The following is a 20,458-nucleotide window of genomic DNA, read 5'->3' on the forward strand; positions in this document are numbered from 1 at the left end:
GTGGATCTTCTTCCAGATTCTGTCATTTAGGAAGCTAAATATACCCACTTTTGATTTCCCAATATGCACCGGAAGTCCAAGATATTGTTCATTTGTTGACTCTTTTTTTATTCCTAATACCTCCTTGATTTCATTCCTGCACTAGTTAGTTGTGTTTACAATAAACAGAATTGGTGTCTTATCCTCACTCATAGTTTGACCTGAGAGAGACTCATACATGGCTAATATTTCCATTGGATTCAGGACATCCTTTTTCTTTGCTCTTCATAGGATAAGTGAATCATCGGCAAAAAAATGTGAGATGCTAGGAGCTTTTTGGCAAATACACACTCCTCTCATTGTTTCGTCTACTTCAACCTTGTACAACATGGAGAATAAAGCTTCATCACAAATAATAAACATATAAGGGGATAGCGGGTCTCCTTGCCTTAATCCTCTTCCTGGTATAATCTCTTCAGTTAGCTCTCCATTCACTTTTATAGTGTACTTCACAGATTCTACACATTGCATTATCAGTTCCACAAAGGCCTCACAGAAACCAAGTTTGCTCATCATTTTCCTAAGAAAGCACCTATCGGGGGGATGAACCCCAGGCAGGCAATGGAACCCGGATCCTTTTCAAAAACAACGAGGCTAGCATCGCCCCTCAAGCCGGCTCGCGCTTGACCGGGTTGCCCAACCTGGCCAAGCCCCTCGACCCGGCCAAACTCTCCAACCCGGCCGGACTACTCAACTTGGCCCCAACAACCAGCTCAAGACAGCCGAACCCGGCACATCAAGACTTCTCCAACAAGCCAGCTCCACCCTTGGCGCGTTCCTCAACCCGGCCACGGGTCAGCTCCCGTCCCATCCCAGCCGTACGATGGGACGAGTCTCCACCTACCGATGACCGAGGCAACAGTGCCCCGCCCATGCCTCTCGTCAGCCGGGGCATGGCAACAGTGCCCCACCTACCCGCTGACCAGGGCTGGCGTGGCAACAGTGCAACCATCGTCACTGATGACGCCAGCAAGCGGCGACCTGACGGAGCGCCACTGTAGCCGACTCAACCCGGCCACTCCCTGACGATCGACAAGACGGCCAACAGTGCCCCCGTACCCGGCAGGCCCCTGTTGGGGAACGTAGTAATTTCAGAAAATTTCCTACGCACACGCAAGATCATGGTGATGCATAGCAACGAGAGGGGAGAGTGTTGTCCACGTACCCTCGTAGACCGACAGCGGAAGCGTTATCACAACGCGGTTGATGTAGTCGTACGTCTTCATGATCCGACTGATCAAGTACCGAACGTACGGCACCTCCGAGTTCTACACACGTTCAGCTCGATGACGTCCCTCGAACTCCGATCCAGCCGAGTGTTGAGGGAGAGTTTCGTCAGCACTACGGCGTGGTGACGATGATGTTCCACCGACGCAGGGCTTCGCCTAAGCTCCGCAACGGTATTATCGAGGTGTAATATGGTGGAGGGGGGCACCGCACACGGCTAGGAGATCTCAAGGATCAATTGTTGTGTCTCTGGGGTGCCCCCCTGCCCCCGTATATAAAGGAGCAAGGGGGAGGCAGCCGGCCAAGGGGAGAGGCGCGCCAAAGGGGGGAGTCCTACTCCCATCGGGAGTAGGACTCCTCCTTTCCTTGTGGGAATAGGAGAAGGGAAGGGGGAAGGAGAAAGAAGGAAGGGGGCGCCCCCCTTCCCTAGTCCAATTCGGACCAGATCATGGGGATGGGCGCGGCCACCTTTTGAGGCCTTTCTCTCCTTTCCCGTATGGCCCATTAAGGCCCAATACGAATTCCCGTAACTCTCCGGTACTCCGAAAAATACCCGAATCATTCGGAACCTTTCCGAAGTCCGAATATAGTCGTCCAATATATCGATTTTTACGTCTCGGCCATTTCGAGACTCCTCGTCATGTCCCCGATCTCATCCGGGACTCCGAACTCCTTCGGTACATCAAAACTCAATAAAACTGTCATCGTAACGTTAAGCGTGCGGACCCTACGGGTTCGAGAACTATGTAGACATGACCGAGACACCTCTCCGGTCAATAACCAATAGCGGGACATGGATGCCCATATTGGCTCCCACATATTCTATGAAGATCTTTATCGGTCAGACCGCATAACAACATACGTTGTTCCCTTTGTCATCGGTATGTTACTTGCCCGAGATTCGATCGTCGGTATCTCGATACCTAGTTCAATCTCGTTACCGGCAAGTCTCTTTACTCGTTCCGTAATACATCATCCCGCAACCAACTCATTAGTCACAATGCTTGCAAGGCTTATAGTGATGTGCATTACCGAGTGGGCCCAGAGATACCTCTCCGACAATCGGAGTGACAAATCTTAATCTCGAAATACGCCAACCCAACAAGTACCTTTGGAGACACCTGTAGAGCACCTTTATAATCACCCATTTACGTTGTGACGTTTGGTAGCACACAAAGTGTTCCTCCGGTAAACGGGAGTTGCATAATCTCATAGTCATAGGAACATGTATAAGTCATGAAGAAAGCAATAGCAACATACTAAACGATCGGGTGCTAAGCTAACAGAATGGGTCAAGTCAATCACGTCATTCTCCTAATGAGGTGATCTCGTTAATCAAATGACAACTCATGTCTATGGCTAGGAAACATAACCATCTTTGATTAACGAGCTAGTCAAGTAGAGGCATACTAGTGACACTTTGTTTGTCTATGTATTCACACATGTATTATGTTTCCGGTTAATACAATTCTAGCATGAATAATAAACATTTATCATGATATAAGGAAATATATAATACTTTATTATTGCCTCTAGGGCATATTTCCTTCAGCCCTGCCCCCGGAGAACCCGGCGAGCCCTGACCCCCGGCGGGTCCCAGCGCCGGCTTCCCGGACAATGACAATCCGGCCCCACGGCCTTGTAACATTACCCTTGTACCCCTGGGGGGTTGGCCTATAAAACCCCCCAGGAGCCCTCATGCATACGGGGAGAACAATAGGGAACACCAGAGGATCAGATCATTAGTAGCACACACACACCACAAGGAGAAGCCGCCCGAGCCTTGGTCTGTCTTCCTCCTTCCTCCATACAGCTCAAGGAGCAACCCTGTACTGATACATATCAACTACACTCGGCAGGACTAGGGGTGTTATCTCTCCGGAGAGCCCCGGACCTAGGTATGTCTTGCGTCCCGCGCTCGCTCATGCCGAACTCGCCTCTAGAGCCCACCAGTGCCCTCGAGCCTCCTCCTACCTTTATCCATCCCTTGGCATCTGCCATGCGCCCACCACGACAGTTGGCGCCCACCATTGGGCAGCTCGAGGTCCTAGCCGGGAGCATGCTTCAAACGGGGCTCCTCCCCGACTCCGACGAGCCCGTCACGCTGGCGGACGACGTCATCGACGCACTCGCCGCCTCCTTCGCCGCGCTGCGCATCGCCGATGCGCCTGCAGCCGACGAGTACCCCAGCGAGGTACTTGACTTTTCTGACTCCCCCCTCTCCCTCGGCGGCAGCGCTCCCGCCGGGGCAACGGACCTCTGCGTGGAGGTCTTCGTCACCGACACCGACGCCTCTTCCTCGTCGAGTGCGGCGAGGAAGGCCGCCGAAGCCAAGGCCGCATCGGATCGGGCCGGCTCGTCCAACCCGCTGCACACCACGATGCAGAGCCTCCACATTCCCATCGGCACCGGCATCGACGCCTCCAACATCGCCGAGGCCCGGACTAGGCTCGACGAGGACCGCCGGCGCCTGCTGGACCTCACCGAGACGCTCGCCGCCACGCAGCGTCGCCTCGACTCAGCTCAGCTGGAGCGCAACGCCGCCTACGACTTCACGCCTACCGCGGCCGAGCCAAGCTGGGTCGCCGACGTGCGAGCCCGGGGTGGCGCGATCGGCCGCGCCTTCGGCGCCCTCTCCCCCGTCTATGAGACTCCAGTGAAGAACATGCGTGCCGCCCAGGCAGCCACGGTCGGCCTGGATCAGCTCGAAGGCGGCGAGCTGAAGGACCGCATGGGTCGACATCGAGCAAGCCTTCGTGCGCAACTTCACCGGGACCTACCGGCGACCCGGCAGTCCCAGCCAGCTCGCCATGTGCGTGCAGGGGCCGGCGGAAACCGACCGAGAGTACCTTGCGCGCTGGACCGAGCAAAAGAACAGCTGCGAGGGCATCCACAAAGTCCAAGCAATCCAGTACTTCGTCAACGGGTGCCGGGATGGCACCCTCCTCAAGCACAAGCTCTTACGCTCGGAGCCGGCCACCATGGCCGCGCTCATGGTGAAAACGGACAGGTACGCCAACGCCGACTCCGCCATGAAGATCCAGGTGGCGCTGGATGAAGCCGACAAAGCAAAGCCGGTTCCCCATCCGAAGCCGGCCGGCGAAGGAAGCCAGCAGCAGCACAACCAGCAGAACAACAAGCGCAAGGCTGATCAGCCGGTGCTACCTCTTGAGCACTGCGTTTGTTTTCCCTTGAAAAGGAAAGGGTGATGCAGTAAAGTAGCGTAAGTATTTCCCTCAGTTTTTGAGAACCAAGGTATCAATCCAGTAGGAGATCACGCTCGAGTCCCACGCACGTACACAAACAAATAAGAACCTCGCAACCAACGCGATAAAGGGGTTGTCAATCCCTTCACGGTCACTTACGAGAGTGAGATATGATAGATATGATAAGATAATATTTTTGGTATTTTCATGATAAAGAGAAATAAAGATGCAAAGTAAAATAAACGATAATAGAAATAGCTAAGTGTTGGAAGATTAATATGATGGAAAATAGACCCGGGGGCCATAGGTTTCACTAGTGGCTTCTCTCAAGATAGCATAAGTATTATGGTGGGTGAACAAATTACTGTCGAGCAATTGATAGAATTGAGCATAGTTATGAGAATATCTTGGTACGATCATGTATATAGGCATCACGTCCGCGACAAGTAGACCGAAACGATTCTGCATCTACTACTATTACTCCACACATCGACCGCTATCCAGCATGCATCTAGAGTATTAAGTTCATAAGAACAGAGTAATGCTTTAAGCAAGATGACATGATGTAGAGGGATAAACTCATGCAATATGATATAAACCCCATCTTTTTATCCTCAATGGCAACAATACAATACGTGCCTTGCTGCCCCTGCTGTCACTGGGAAAGGACACCGCAAGATTGAACCCAAAGCTAAGCACTTCTCCCATTGCAAGAAAGATCAATCTAGTAGGCCAAACCAAACTGATAATTCGAAGAGACTTGCAAAGATAACCAATCATACATAAAAGAATTCGGAGAAGATTCAAATATTGTTCATAGATAATCTTGATCATAAACCCACAATTCATCGGATCTCGACAAACACACCGCAAAAGAAGATTACATCGAATAGATCTCCAAGAAGATGGAGGAGAACTTTGTATTGAGATCCAAAGAGAGAGAAGAAGCCATCTAGATAATAACTATGGACCCCGAAGGTCTGAGGTAAACTACTCACACATCATCGGAGAGGCTATGGTGTTGATGTAGAAGCCCTCCGTGATCAATGCCCCCTCCGGCAGGACGCCAGAAAAGGCCCCAAGATGGGATCTCACGGGTACAGAAGGTTGCGGCGGTGGAATTAGGTTTTCGTGGATGCCCCTGATGGTTTGGGGGTACGTAGGTATATATAGGAGGAAGAAGTACGTCGGTGGAGCAATGTGGGCCTCACGAGGGTGGAGGGCACGCCTGGCAGAGGTGGGCGCGCCCCCCTACCTCGTGCCCTCCTCGTTGATTGCTTTGCGTAGACTCCAAGTCCTCTGGATCACGTTTGTTCTGAAAATCACGTTCCCGAAGGTTTCATTCCGTTTGGACTCCGTTTGATATCCTTTTCCTTCAAAACACTGAAATAGGCAAAAAAAACCAGCAATTTGGGCTGGGCCTCCGGTTAATAGGTTAGTCCCAAAAATAATATAAAAGTGTATAATAAAGCCCACTAAACATCCAAAACAGAATATAATATAGCATTGAACAATAAAAAATTATAGATACGTTGGAGACGTATCAAGCATCCCCAAGCTTAATTCCTGCTCGTCCTCGAGTAGGTAAATGATAAAAACAGAATTTTTGATGTGGAATGCTACTTAGCATAATTTTCAATGTAACCCTCTTAATTGTGGTATGAATATTCAGATCCGAATGATTCAAGATAAAAGTTTAATATTGACATAAAAGTAATAATACTTCAAGCATACTAACTAAGCAATTATGTCTTCTCAAAATAACATGGCCAAAGAAAGTTCATCCCTACAAAATCATATAGTTTGGTCATGCTCCATTTTTGTCACACAAGAATGCTCTCATCATGCACAACCCCGATGACAAGCCAAGCAATTGTTTCATACTTTAGTAATCTCAAACTTTTTTCAACTTTCACGCAATACATGAGCGTGAGCCATGGATATAGCACTATGGGTGGAATAGAATATAATGACGGGGGTAATGTGGAGTAGACAAAAAGGAGAAAGTCTCACATCAACGCGTCTAATCAACGGGCTATGGAGATGCCCATCAATTGATGTTAATGTGAGGAGTAGGGATTGTCATGCAACGGATGCACTAGAGCTATAAATGTATGAAAGCTCAACAAAAGAAACTAAGTGGGTGTGCATCCAACTTGCTTGCTCACGAAGACCTAGGGCATTTGAGGAAGCCCATTGTTGGAATATACAAGCCAAGTTCTATAACGAAAAATTCCCACTAGTATATGAAAGTGACAAAACAAGAGACTATCTATCATAAAGATCATGGTGCTACTTTGAAGCACAAGTACGGAAAAAAAAGATAGTAGCATTACCCCTTTTTTGGGCCTTTCTTTTTTCTTCTTTTGGCCTTTCTCTTTTTTTGGGGGACAATGCTCTATGAATGATGATCATCACACTTCTATTTATTTACAACTCAATGATTACAACTCGATACTAGAACAAAGTATGACTCTATATGAATGCCTCTGGCGGTGTACCGGGATGGGCAATGAATCAAGAGTGACATGTATGAAATAATATGCATGGTGGCTTTGCCACAAATACGATGTCAACTACATGATCATGCAAGGCAATATGACAATGATGAAAGTGTCATGATAAACGGAACGGTGGAAAGTTGCATGTCAATATATCTCGGAATGGCTATGGAAATGCCATAATAGGTAGGTATGGTGGCTATTTTGAGGAAGATATAAGGAGGTTTACGTGTGATAGAGCGTATCGTATCACGGGGTTTGGATGCACCGGCGAAGTTTGCACCAACTCTCAAGGTGAGAAAGGGCAATGCACGGTACCGAAGAGGCTAGCAATGATGGAAGGGTGAGAGTGCGTATAATCCATGGACTCAACATTAGTCATAAAGAACTCACATAATTATTGCAAAAATCTACAAGTCATCAAAAACCAAGCACTACGTGCATGCTCCTAGGGGGATAGATTGGTAGGAAAAGACCATCGCTCGTCCCCGACCGCCACTCATAAGGAGGACAATCAAAGAACACCTCATGTTTCAAATTTGTTACACAACGTTTACCATACGTGCATGCTACGGGATTTGCAAACTTCAACACAAGTATTTCTCAAATTCACAACTACTCAACTAGCACAACTTTAATATCACTACCTCCATATCTCAAAACAATCATCAAGCATCGAACTTTTCTTAGTATTCAACACACTCGTAAGAAAGTTTTATTAATCTTGAATATCTAGCATATTAGGACTAATTTCATAATTAAAGCAAATTACCATGCTGTTTTGTAGGACTCTCAAAATAATATAAGTGAAGCATGAGAGAACAATAGTTTCTATAAAAAAAATCCACCACCGTGGTCTAAAAAATATAAGTGAAGCACTGGAGCAAAAACTATATAGCTCAAAAGATATAAGTGAAGCACATAGAGTATTCTAATGATTTCCGAATCATGTGTGTCTCTCTCAAAAGGTGTGTACAGCAAGGAAGATTGCGGCAAACTAAAAAGCAAAGACTCAAATCATACAAGACGCTCCAAGCAAAACACATATCATGTGGTGAATAAAAATATAGTTCCAAGTAAAGTTACCGATGGACGAAGACGAAAGAGGGGATGCCTTCCGGGGCATCCCCAAGCTTTGGCTTTTTGGTGTCCTTAGATTACCTTGGGGTTCCATGGGCATCCCCAAGCTCAGACTCTTGCCACTCCTTGTTCCATAATCCATCAAATCTTTACCCAAAACTTGAAAACTTCACAACACAAAACTCAACAGAAAATCTCATGAGCTCCGTTAGCGAAAGAAAACAAATCACCACTTCAAGGTACTGTATTGAACTCATTCTTTATTTATATTTGTGTTAAACCTACTGTATTCCAACTTCTCTATGGTTTATAAACTATTTTACTAGCCATAGATTCATCAAAATAAGCAAACAACACACGAAAAAACAGAATCTGTCAAAAAACAGAACAGTCTGTAGTAATCTGTAACTAACGCAAACTTCTGGAACTCAAAAAAATCTACCAAAATAGGAAAACCTAAACAATTTGTTTATTGATTTTCTGCAATTGGAATCAATATTTTATCACGTTCTGGTGATTTTTAACAATTGTTTTCGTGAACAGAAAGTTTCTCGAATTTTCAGCAAGATCAAATAACTATCATCCAAGAAGATCCTATAGGTTTAACTTGGCACAAACACTAATTAAAACATAAAAAAAATCTAACCAGAGGCTAGATCAAATATTTATTCCTAAACAGAAGCAAAAAGCCAAAAAAAACTAAAATAAAATTGGGTTGCCTCCAAACAAGCGCTATCGTTTAACGCCCCTAGCTAGGCATAAAAGCAAGGATAGATCTAGGTATTGCCATCTTTGGTAGGCAATTCTTCAATAAGACACCTATAACCCCTAGGAGTTTCTTTATTTTTATTAATTATCAAACTACTAGGCACAAAATCAAGAAAATCATGTGTAGCAAATGATTCCTTAATGATAGCAAAAAGATTGGGATGAACACTTATTGATTTTAAATCCGCAGTTTCCTTACTAGAGGATTCACCCTTATTTTTAGGAACATAAACAAGCTTGGAAATTTTGGTAGGAGGATTTGGAGTATTTTTAACGGAAGAAAAAGCGGACCCCGGGTTAGTGATAATTCCCTCAAGTTTATCGATTCCAGTAGAATCTTGATCTATTCTTTCATTACATATGGGTTCTTTTTCCTTAAAACTTTTCAGAGTAACTCCCACCTTAGATCCATATTGGGTAATTTTGTTGTGGATCTTTTTATCCAAATTCTCAATCAAATCTACAGTAGCAACTTTATTTTCAATAATTTCAAGCCTTTTCATCACATGTTCCAAAGTTAACATAGTTCCATTAACCAAAAGAGGTGGTGAGCCAAATAAATCTATCATAGCATTATAAGAATCAAAAGTATGGCTACCCAAGAAATTCCCTCTGGTAATGGTATCAAGAATGTATCTGTACCAAGGATAACGCCTACATAAAAATTGCGGAGAAGAACGGAAGTAGATTGCTTCCTGGTAGATCTATTTTGAGCATTGCAAATTCTATACCAAGCGTCTTTTAGATTTTCTCCCTCCCTTTGCTTAAAATTAAGAACTTCATTCTCGGGAGACAATGGAGAAGATAAGGGACTAGCCATAATGACAAGGCAAGCAAGAAAGCGACGAACGAAAAAGAGAGGGCGAATAAAATGGCAAGGGTGAAGTGGGGGAGAGGAAAACGAGAGGCAAATGGCAAATAATGTAATGCGAGGGGTAAGAGTTTGTGATGGGTACTTGGTATGTCTTGACTTGTGTAGACTCGACAACGGCACCAAAAATGGCTTGTTGTTGGGAGTCAAATCTTGACTTGACTTGGCGCGAATCTCCCCGGCAACGGCGCCAGAAATCCTTCTTGCTACCTCTTGAGCACTGCGTTGGTTTTCCCTTGAATAGGAAAGGGTGATGCAGTAAAGTAGCGTAAGTATTTCCCTCAGTTTTTGAGAACCAAGGTATCAATCCAGTAGGAGATCACGCTCGAGTCCCACGCATTTACACAAACAAATAAGAACCACACAACCAACGCGATAAAGGGGTTGTCAATCCCTTCACGGTCACTTACGAGAGTGAGATCTGATAGATATGATAAGATAATATTTTTGGTATTTTTATGATAAAGAGAAATAAAGATGCAAAGTAAAATAAACGGTAATAGAAATAGCTAAGTGTTGGAAGATTAATATGATAGAAAATAGACCCGGGGGCCATAGGTTTCACTAGTGGCTTCTCTCAAGATAGCATAAGTATTACGGTGGGTGAACAAATTACTGTCGAGCAATTGATAAAATTGAGCATAGTTATGAGAATATCTAGGTATGATCATGTATACAGGCATCATGTCCGCGACAAGTAGACCGAAACGATTCTGCATCTACTACTATTACTCCACACATCGATCGCTATCTAGCATGCATCTAGAGTATTAAGTTCATAAGAACAGAGTAATGCTTTAAGTAAGATGACATGATGTAGAGGGATAAACTCATGCAATATGATATAAACCCCATCTTTTATCCTCGATGGAAACAATACAATATGTGCCTTGCTGCCCCTGTTGTCACTGGGAAAGGACACCGCAAGATTGAACCCAAAGCTAAGCACTTCTCCCATTGCAAGAAAGATCAATCTAGTAGGCCAAACCAAACTGATAATTCGAAGAGACTTGCAAAGATAACCAATCATACATAGAAGAATTCAGAGAAGATTCAAATATTGTTCATAGATAAACTTGATCATAAACCCACAATTCATCGGTCTCAACAAACACACCGCAAAAGAAGATTACATCGAATAGATCTCCACGAGAATCATGGAGAACTTTGTATTGAGATCCAAAGAGAGAGAAGAAGCCATCTAGCTAATAACTATGGACCTGAAGGTCTGAGGTAAACTACTCACACATCATCGGAGAGGCTATGGTGTTGATGTAGAAGCCCTCCGTGATCAATGCCCCCTCCGGCAGGACGCCGGAAAAGGCCCCAAGATGGGACTCACGGGTATAGAAGGTTGCGGCAGTGGAATTAGGTTTTCGTGGATGCCCCTGATGGTTTGGGGGTACATAGGTATATATATATAGGAGGAAGAAGTACGTCGGTGGAGCAATGTGGGCCCCACGAGGGTGGAGGGCGCGCCTGGGGGAGGTGGGCGACCCCCCTTCCTCGTGCCCTCCTCGTTGATTGCTTTACGTAGACTCCAAGTCCTCTGGATCACGTTTGTTCCGAAAATCACGTTCCCAAAGGTTTCATTCCGTCTGGACTCCGTTTGATATCCTTTTCCTTCGAAACACAGAAATAGGCAAAAAAAACCAGCAATTTGGGCTGGGCCTCCGGTTAATAGGTTAGTCCCAAAAATAATATAAAAGTGTATAATAAAGCCAATTAAACATCCAAAACAGAATATAATATAGCATGGAACAATAAAAAATTATAGATACGTTGGAGACGTGGCAGAATTTTAGATTTAATATTTTCCACATCATGAACGATTCTATCCATGGTCCTAGACATATCATCAAGTTTACTCAATTTTTCTTCTATCGTAGTGTTGACAAACTTTTTGCACACTAATAAATTCTTTGATATTACTATCAAGATCAGAGGACATATTATTATTATTATTATTATTATTATAAGAATTACCATAGGAATTTCCATAATTATTAGATTTCCAAGAAACGGCCTAGGATTAAAATTACCTCTATAAGCATTGCTATTGAAATTATTTCACGAAACAAAATTCACATCTATGGGATCACTATTTTTCTCAATCAAAGTAGACAATGGCACACCATTAGGATCAATATTAGCGCTTTTACTAGCAACCATTTTCATAAGCGCATCTACTTTATCACTCAAAGTACTAATTTCTTCAACAGAATTCACATTTTTACTAGCAGGAGTCCTTTCGGTATGCCATTGTGAATAATTTGCCATCAAGCAATTTACTAGCTTCTCATAATGTTATTTCCATAAAAGTACCTCCTGTGGCGGAATCTAAAAGATGTCTGGAGACAAAGTGCAATCCCGCATAAAAATTTTGTATGATCATCCACAAACTTAAGCCATGAGTTGGGTAATTTCTTATCATTAGTTTCAACATTTCCCAAGATTGGGCAGCATGTTCATGCTCAAGTTGCTTAAAATTCATAATTTGATTCCCATGAGAAATAATTTTCGTGGGAGGAAAATACTTGGCAATAAAAGCATAAGTACATCTATCCGAAGAATCAATACTATTACGTGCCAAAGATTCAAACCAAGTTTTAGCGTCATCTCCTAGTGAGAACAGAAATAATTTTAGTTTGAAAATATCATTATCCACATTTTTTTATTTTGCATATCACACAATTCAACGGAAGTGTTAAGATGGGATGTGGCATCTTCATTAGGACTACCGAAAAATTGTTCTCTTATAACAAGATTTAGCAAAGCGACATTGATATCACAAGACTCCGCACTAGTGGCGGGAGGAGCAATCAGAGTACTAATAAAATCACTATTCTTATTGTTGGAAAAATTGCACAATTTTTTATTTTCTTGAGACATCGTGACTAGGCAAACAAGATAACAAAGCAAGCAAAGAGGCAAACACGAAAAAGGCAAACGAAAAATATTTTTGTATTTTTGTGAAAACGTTTTAGAAGTGGGGGAGATGAAAACGACAGGCAAATGGAAAATAATGTAAATGCAAGGAGATGAGAGTTTATGCGTAGGTACTTGATAGATGTTTATGATGTATCCCCGACAACGGCGCCATAAATTCTTCCTACTACTTGTGAGCTCCGTAGGGATTTTCCCAAAGAGGAGACGATGATGCAGTACAGTAGAGATAAGTATTTCCCTCAGTTAAGAACCAAGGTTATCAATCTAGTAGGAGAACCACACAACACCTTGTTAACAACACCTGCACACAAAATGAAAAATACTTGCACCCAACGCGAACAAGGGGTTGTCAATCCCTTGGCGGTTAATTGCAAGGATAAAATCTTGTATAGGTAGATGGATAAATAAAACACAAAATAAAATAAAGTAAAGTAAAGAAAATTGCAGAAAGGTATTTTTAGTTTTTGATATATGATGAATATAGACCCGGGGGCCATAGTTTTCACTAGAGGCTTCTCTCTTGAAAATAACATACGGTGGGTAAACAAATTACTGTTAGGCAACTGATAGAAAAGTAAATAATCATGACGATATATAAGGCAATGATCATGTATATAGGCATCACGTCCGAGACAAGTAGACCGACTCCTGCCTGCATCTACTACTATTACTTCACACATTCACCGCCGTCCAGCATGCATCTAGAGTATTAAGTTCATAAAGAACGGAGTAACGCCTTAAGCAAGATGACATGATGTAGATAAAGTAAACTCATGCATGAATAAACCCCATCTTTGTATCCTTAATAGCAATGATATACAATACATGTCATCTCCCCTTCTGTCACTGGGATAGAGCACCGCAAGATCAAACCCATTACATAGTACCTCTCCCATTGCAAGAAAAATCAATCTAGTTGGCTAATACGTCTCCAACGTATCTATAATTTTTGATTGTTCCATGTTGTTATATTATCAATCTTGGATGTTTTATAATCATTTTATATAATTTTTTGGTACTAACCTATTGACATAGTGCCAAGTGCCAGTTGTTGTTTTCTGCATGTTTTTTACATCGCAGGAAATCAATACCAAACGGAGTCCAAATGCAACGAAACTTCACAGAGATTTTTTATGGACCAGAAGACACCCAATGGGCCAAGGCAGCGCCTGGGGGTGCTCCGAGGGGAGCACAACCCACCAGGGCGCGCCAGGAGGCCCAGGCGCGCCCTGGTGGGTCGTGCCCACCTCGGGTGCCCCTGGACCGCCTCTTTGCTCTATAAATACCCCAATATTCTAGAAACCCTAGGGGAGTCGACGAAAATCAATTCCAGCCGCCGCAGAGTCCAGAACCACCAGATCCAATCTAGACACCATCACAGAGGGGTTCACCACTTCCATTGGTGCCTCTCCGATGATGCGTGAGTAGTTCTTTGTAGACCTTCGGTTCCATAGTTAGTAGCTAGAGGGCTTCCTCTCTCTCATTTGATTCTCAATACAATGGTCTCTTGGAGATCCATATGATGTGACTCATTTTGCGGCGTGTTTGTTGGGATCGGAATGAACTTTGTGTTTGTGATCAGATCTATCTTTTTATATCCATGAAATTTATTTGAGTTTCTTTGATCTCTTATATGCATGATTTCTTATAGCCTCGTATTTCTTCTCCGATATTTGGGTTTTGTTTGGCCAACTTGATCTATTTATCTTGCAATGGGAAGAGGTGCTTTGTAGTGGGTTCGATCTTACGGTGCTCGATCCCAGTGACAGAAGGGGAACCGACACGTATGTATCATTGCTACTAAGGATAAAATGATGGGGTCTATCTCTACATAGATAGATCTTGTCTACATCATGTCATCGTTCTTATTGCATTACTCCGTTTCTCCATGAACTTAGTACACTAGATGCAGGCTGGATAGCGGTCGATGTGTGGAGTAATAGTAGTAGATGCAGGCAGGAGTCGGTATACTAATCTTGGACGTGATGCCTATATAATGATCATTGCCTGGATGTCGTCATGATTATTTGAAGTTCTATCAATTGCCCAACAGTAATTTGTTTACCCGTCGTTTGCTATTTTTCTCGAGAGAAGCCACTAGTGAAACCTACGGCCCCCGAGTCTCTTTCTCATATTATTTGCCTTTGCGATCTACTTTTCCTTTGCTTTTATTTTCAGATCTATTAAACCAAAAATACAAAAATACCTTGCTGCAATTTATTCTTATTTATTTTATTTGGCTTTCGATCTATCAGTCTACTACAATTTATTTCACGTCAGTTTGCCTATCTTGGGGCGCCGCTACCCGAAAGGGATTGACAACCCCTTTTACACGTCGGGTTGCAAGTATTTGTTATTTGTGTGCAGGGGTTGTTTACGTTGTGTTGCTTGGTTCTCCTACTGGTTCGATAACCTTGTTCTCATAACTGAGGGAAATACCTACCGCCGTTGTGGTGCATCATCCCTTCCTCTTTGGGGAAATACCAACGTAGCTTCAAGCCGCAATCAAAAGGAATTTCTGGCGCCGTTGCCGGGGAGGATCTTCAACATATACCACGTTCCTAATCACAAATCTCATCTCTTTGGAATTTACATTGTTTGCCATTTACCTCTCGTTTCCTCTCCCCCACTTCACTTAAATTTGCCGTTTTTATTCGCCCCTCTTTTTCGTTCGCTATTTTCTTGCCGGATCTGTTTTTTAGTACAATCTTGTTGCATAGTCATCATGACTCAAGAGAACACCAAGTTGTGTGATTTCTCAAATACAAACAACAATGATTTTATTGGCACTCCGATTGCTCCTCCCGCCACTAGTGCGGAGTCTTGTGATATTAATACTGCTTTGCTGAATCTTGTTATGAAATATCAATTTTCCGGTACTCCTAATGAGGATGCCGCATCCCATCTTGATACCTTCATGGAATTATGCGATATGCAAAAGAAAAAAGATGTGGACAATGATGTTGTGAAGATGAAATTATTTCCATTTTCTTTGCGTGATTCTGCAAAAAATTGGTTTTCTTCCTTGCCTCACAATAGTATGGATTCTTGGAATAAGTGCAAAGATGCTTTTATCACTAAGTATTTTCCGCCCGCAAAAATTATTTCCCTTAGAACCCAGATCATGAATTTCAAGCAACTTGAACATGAGCATGTTGCACAATCTTGGGAAAGGATGGAAATGATGCTAAGGAATTGCCCAACTCATGGGTTAAATCTTTGGATGATCATACAAAATTTTATGCAGGGTTGAATTTTGTTTCTCGTAATCTTTTAGATTCCGCCACGGGTGGGACTTTTATGGAAATTACTTTGGGTGAAGCCACCAAATTGCTTGAAAATATCATGGCAAATTATCCACAATGGCATACCGAAAGAGCTCCTACTAGTAAAAAAGTTAATTCGGTTGAAGAAATTTCTTCTTTGAGTGAAAAAGTTGATGCTCTTATGAGATTGGTTGCTAGTAAAAGTGCTCCTATTGATTTCAATGATATTCCTTTGTCTACTTTGATTGAGAAAAATAGTGATGTCGTAGATGTGAATTTTATCTCTCGCAATAATTTCAATAACAATGCTTATAGAGGTAATTTTAATCCTAGGCCTTTTCCTAGTAATTCCTCTAATAATTATGGTAATTCCTATGGAAATCCTTCTTATAATAATAATAGGAACACCTCTGATCTTGAGAATAATATTGAAGAATTTATCAACATGCAAAAAGTTTTAAACACTACCATAGAGGAAAAGTTGAATAAGATTGATGATTTGTCTAGAAGTGTTGATAGAATTTCTCATGATGTGGAAAATCTCAAGATGAAAATTTTCCTAAATTTGAGGAATCAATTAAAGCTCTTTATGTTTCTATGGATGAAAGTAAGAAAAGAACCGCTATGCTTAGAGCTAGAAGAGAATTTTTAGAAAAAGCGTTTGCTAGTGATTGGTTTCACAAAAGTGATGAAAATCTTAAAATGATTGGTGTTTCTTCTATTGATTCCTTGTTTAGCAAAATTAAGATTGATGAAAAAGGGACTGGAGAAGAGTCAACTTTAGCTAGAAGGCGTCCCGATAATTCAGAGGGTGAAAATCTTGTAGAGAAAATTGATAAAAGTGGGTTTGAAGAGGTCAAGACTTTAAATAGTGATGTGCCCACTCTTTTGGATTACAAAGACTTTAATTATGATAGTTGCTCTTTGATTTATTGTATTTCTTTGTTGCAATCCATGTTAAATTCACCCCATGCCTATGAACAAAATAAAGCTTTTACTAAACATATTGTTGACGCTATGATGAAAGCTTTTGAAGAAAAATTGGAATTAGAAGTTTCAATTCCAAGAAAATTACATGATGAGTGGGAACCTACTATCAAAGTCAAGATTAAAAATTATGAGTGTTTTGCTTTACGTGACATGGGTGCTAGTGTTTCTACAATTTCGAAATCTTTATGTGATGTGCTTGGTCTTACCGATATTGAAGAATGTTCTTTAAATTTGCACTTGGCGGATTCTACTATTAAAGAGCTTGTGGGAAGAATTAATGATGTTCTTATTATTGCAAATAGGAATTATGTGCCCATAGATTTTATTGTTCTTGATATTGATTGCAATCCGTCTTGTCCAATTATTCTTGGTAGACCGTTTTTACGCACTATCGGTGTCGTGATTGATATGAAAGAAGGCAATATAAAATTTCAATTCCCACTAAGGAAGGGAATGGAACACTTCCTTAGAACAAGAATTAGGCCACCATATGAATCAATCATGAGGGCATCTTATGGACCTCGAAACAAAGATGACAAAACTTAGATCCGTGCTTTATGCCTAGCTAAAGGCGTAAAACTATAGCGCTTGTTGGGAGGCAACCCAATGAATAAAATTCAGTTTTGCTTTTTGCTTTCTGTTCTTGAGTGTTTGCAAAATTATGCTACTATTATTATTGTGTTTTAATTAGTGTTTGTGCCAAGCAAAGCCTTTAGGATCTTCTTGGGTAATAGTTGTTTGATCTTGCTGAAAAATAGAAACTTATGCACTCACGAAAATAATTTTCATAAATCACATAAATGTGCTTTTGCCTTGATTCTTTTTGCAGAAGATTAATATACAAATTACTCAGGTCTTCCTAATTTTTCAGAATTTTTGGAGTTCCAGAAGTATTCGAAATATCCAGATTGCTACAGACTATTCTGTTTTTGACAGATTCTGTTTTCTTTGCGTTGTGTGCTTGTTTTAATGGTTCTATGGTTTTCTTTGATGAGTTTTTGCCATAGAAAAGTTGGAATACAGTAGATATAATGCAAGGACAAAATATGAATTGGTTGGTATAGTACTTATTGAAGGAAATATGCCCTAGAGGCAATAATAAAGTTGTTATTTATATTTCCTTATATCATGATAAATGCTTATTATTCATGCTAGAATTGTATTAACCGGAAACTTAGTACATGTGTGAATACATAGACAAACAGAATGTCACCAGTATGCCTATACTTGACTAGCTCGTTAATCAAAGATGGCTAAGTTTCCTAGCCATATACATGAGTTGTCATTTGATGAACGAGATCACATCATTAGAGAATGATGTGATTGACTTGACCATCCATTAGCTTAGCACTATGATTGTTTATAAAGATGCTCTACAGGTGTCTCCGATGGTGTTTGTTGAGTTGGCATAGATCGAGATTAGGATTTGTCACTCCGATTGTCAAAGAGGTATCTCTGGGCGCTCTCGGTAATGCACATCAGTATAAGCCTTGCAAGCAATGTGACTAATGAGTTAGTTGCGGGAAGATGCATTACGGAATGAGTAAAGAGACTTGCCGGTAACGAGATTGAACTAGGTATGAGGATACCGACGATCGAATCTCGGGCAAGTAACATACCGATGTATGTTGTTATGCGGTTTGACCGTAAAGATCTTCGTAGAATATGTGGGAGCCAATATGAGCATCCAGGTTCCGCTATTGGTTATTGACCATAGATGAGTCTCGGTCATGTCTACATAGTTCTCGAACCCGTAGGGTCCACACGCTTAACGTTCGATGACGATCGGTATTATGAGTTTATGTGTTTTGATGTACCGAAGGTAGTCCGGGGTCCCGGATGTGATCACGGACATGACGAGGAGTCTCAAAATGGTCGGGACATAAAGATCGATATATTGGAAGGCTATGTTTGGACACCGGAATGGTTCCGGATGAGTTCGGGCATTTTCCGGAGTACCGGGAGGTTACCGGAACCCCCCGGGGAGTCAATGGGCCTTATTGGGACTTAGTGGGAGAGACGAGGAGGCGGCCAGGTGGAGGGTGCCCCCCCAAGCCCAATCCGAATTGGGGTGGGGGCCGGCCCCCCTTCTTGGTGTCAAAACCGGCAGATCTCGGGTAGGGGGTCCCGAGCTGTGTGTCATGGATCGATGGGTAACACGAGACAGGGGACACGATGTTTACCCAGGTTCGGGCCCTCTTAATGGAGGTAATACCCTACTTCCTGCTTGATTGATCTTGATGAATATAGAGATTACAAGAGTTGATCTACTCCGAGATCATATGTTGTGGTCTAAACCCTAGGGGTATGATGATTAATGTCCTCATGATCTATCGATTAGCCTGGCCTTGGCTTATATAATGCACCAGAGGCCTAGGATAACAAGAGTCCTAGCCGAATACGTTGGTGGACAGAAGTCCTTGTCTTGATCACCAAGTCTTGTGGAATACTCCTTGTATGCGGCATGGGCTGCCCGAAGTGGCCCATGAGTGAACCGTCATGGGGGTCCTCGGCCCGATCCACCTGGTCGGGAGACGATGTGGTGAGTACCCCCTAGTCCAGGACACCGTTAGTAGCCCCTGAACCGGTCTTCAAGTTGGGGACACTCCTCAATCCTTTCGAACTGTTCTTCATCTTCGGTCGTTGGTCTTGAAAACTGGTTCAACAAATCTCCTCATCTTCGATCTTGAGGATCGCCAAAGTGAATCCGAAGAGTTTATACGTCGGGTATCCGAGGAGCCCCTAGTTATCGGCCTTTATCAATGCCTTATTATTATTATTTATGCCACACCTCAGGTTTGAAGTTGTTCCCGTGCAGCGGTGTCCTCTTGTATCCGAGCTCCAACGTCGGACTGCATTCGGGATATCTTTTGCAGCCGAGCACCAACGCCGGACTATATCCGACCTCCGACGCCAGACTATATCTGAGCTCCAACACCGGACTATGTCCGATGTGTCATAGATCACCTTGGCTTGAAAAAGATTGAAGGAGGTTATCCGAGTTTAACGCTGAAAAGTTCTCTATGGAACGAGCCATTTGAATCCGGGCTTTATGCCTAACCATTTCTGAGCTCCAACGATGGTCAGCGTCCGAGGTGTCGTAAACTACCTCGGTCTTTTAAAAGATTGAACGAATTCAGCCGAGCTTAATGCCGGAAATGCCCTCTATGGAGCCAGCCACTGGTGCCCAAGCTTTATGCCGGACTGCTTCCGAGGTGGTGCACCACCCCGACCGCGGGCTGATTTTTGTGAATATTTTTTATTGGTGCAATTTACTCTCTGCCGAGATATATAGTCGGTATATGTATATCCAGTAGCCCTCAAGGTGTGCGTCGGTCTGAAACCGAGATGCACCTGAAGGAAAACATAAAACAGCTGATCCTAGTAGCCCCTGAGACTCAGGTCGATTTGCAAAATCGGCCTGAGGATCAACTCCTAGCTCGGCACCATACGTAGGAATAGAAACGCAGTGTAATATATTAGAAATAATGATCGACGGACAGGCCCCTGAGAGAGGGTTGTGAGAAGTCGCTGTGATATATTAGCTTGATGCCGGATAAG

Source organism: Aegilops tauschii, chromosome 1 (assembly GCF_002575655.3).
Source record: "Aegilops tauschii subsp. strangulata cultivar AL8/78 chromosome 1, Aet v6.0, whole genome shotgun sequence".
Classification (NCBI taxonomy): Eukaryota; Viridiplantae; Streptophyta; class Magnoliopsida; order Poales; family Poaceae; genus Aegilops; species Aegilops tauschii.